This window comes from Triticum dicoccoides, chromosome 4A, assembly GCF_002162155.2.
Source record: "Triticum dicoccoides isolate Atlit2015 ecotype Zavitan chromosome 4A, WEW_v2.0, whole genome shotgun sequence".
NCBI classification, from domain to species: domain Eukaryota; kingdom Viridiplantae; phylum Streptophyta; class Magnoliopsida; order Poales; family Poaceae; genus Triticum; species Triticum dicoccoides.
In genome coordinates, this window is record NC_041386.1 from 276,616,626 (window position 1) to 276,618,811 (window position 2,186).

The following is a 2,186-nucleotide window of genomic DNA, read 5'->3' on the forward strand; positions in this document are numbered from 1 at the left end:
CCACAAGGCAGGGGGGTGCCCCTGACCCTCGTGGCCACCCCGTAAGGCGGTTGGTGCCCTTCTTCGGCCGCAAGAAAGCCAATATCCGGATAGAGATCATGTTAAAATTTCAGCCCAATCGGAGTTACGGATCTCCTGGAATATAAGAAACGGTGAAAGGGTAGAATCTGAGAACGCAGAAACAGAGAGAGACAGAGAGACAGATCCAATCTCGGAGGGGCTCTTGCCCCTCCCACGCCATGGAGACCAAGGACCAGAGGGGAAACCCTTCTCCCATCTAGGGAGGAGGTCAAGGAAGAAGAAGAAGGAGGGGGGCTCTCTCCCCCTCGCCTCCGGTGGGCCATCATCATCACCGCAATCTTCACCAACAACTTCACTGCCATCATAACCAACTCTTCCCCGCTGTAATCTCTACTTAAACATGATGCTCAGTGCTATATATTATTTCCCAATGATGTATGGCTACCCTATGATGTTTGAGTAGATCCATTTTGTCCTATGGGTTATTTGATGATAAAGATTGGTTCGAGTTACATGTTTTATTATTGGTGATGTCCTATGGTGCTCTCCGTATTGCGCAAGCGTGAGGGATCCTCGCTGTAGGGTGTTGCGATACATTCATGATTCTCTTATAGTGGGTTGCGTGAGTGACTGAAACACAAACCCGAGTAAGGGGCTTGTTGCATATGGGATAAAGAGGACTTGATACTTTAATGCTATGGTTGGGTTTACCTCAATGATCTTTAGTAGTTGCGGATGCTTGCTAGAGTTCCAATCATAAGTGCATATGATCCAAGTAGAGAAAGTATGTTAGCTTATGCCTCTCCCTCATACAAAATTGCAATAATTATTACCGGTCTAGTTATCGATTGCCTAGGGACAAATAACTTTCTCGTAACAAAAAGCTCTTCACTAAAACTAACTTAGTTGTGTCTTTATCTAAACAGCCCCTACTTTTTATTTACGCACTCTTTATTATCTTGCAAACTTATGCAACAACACCTACAAAGTACTTCTAGTTTCATACTTGTTCTAGGTAAAGCAAACGTCAAGCGTGCGTAGAGATGTATCGGTGGTCGATAGAACTTGAGGGAATATTTGTTCTGCCTTTAGCTCCTCGTTGGGTTCGACACTGTTACTTATCGAAAGAGGCTACAATTGATCCCCTATACTTGTGGGTTATCAAGACCTTTTTCTGGCGCCATTGCCGGGGAGAAATAGCGTGGGTGAATATTCTCGTGTGTGCATGGTTTCTTTATCACTAAGTAATTTTTATTTGCTATTCTTAGGTGTTTTCTATCTTCAGTTATGGGTAGGAAACGCAAAATACCAAAAAATTTAGTTGTACCTACTGAACCAATGGTTGAAGAACCACTCAAAATATATCACACTCATGAAGCTTATTACTTGGATCATCTTCGATCCCTATGTGCTCGTGTTGAAATCCCAACTAGCTTAGTTGAGGGAAAATCTTTAGATGTGCATGCTTGTTATGTGCGACACCGTATATCTGAAAAAGGGAAAAATTTTACTTGGTCAAATTCATCGTTTGCAATGCTATGCTTGGAATTTGTGCGAAAGATATGATATTACTTGTTGTTATGAAAACCCTAAGAAAGACCTTCCCTATCAATGTGAGTTTAGTGATAATGGAATCGTATCTTTGTATGCTAAGGGTGTTTATAGTTACTATGATGTTCAACAAATTGAAGAATTTGTTGCTTTTAAGGGTGCTTATGAAATTACTTCTTTGATTGAAACGTATGATGCTACTCTTTACAAATCTGAAAATTTTGACATACTTAAATATTGCTATGATAATTATGCTTCTAATGCCTATGTTGAACCATATATTGAGGACTACCCCGCTGTCCCAGAAGAGACTAATATTTTGCAGGAGTCTATGGAAGAAGAAATTGATGAAACTGTGAGCTCATTGGATGAAAAAGATGATGAGGAGAGCGAAGAACAAAAGGAAGAAGAGTGTATTAGATACACGTGCCCACCTTCTAATGAGAGTAACTCTTCAACTCATACATTGTTTAATTTCCCTTCGTGCTTACCGAAGGATGATTGCTATGATCCCGTTGATTCTTTTGAAATATCCCTTTTTGATGATGCTTGTTGTGCTTGTGGCCAAGATGCCAATATGAATTATGCTTATGGAGATGAACTTTCTATGGTTC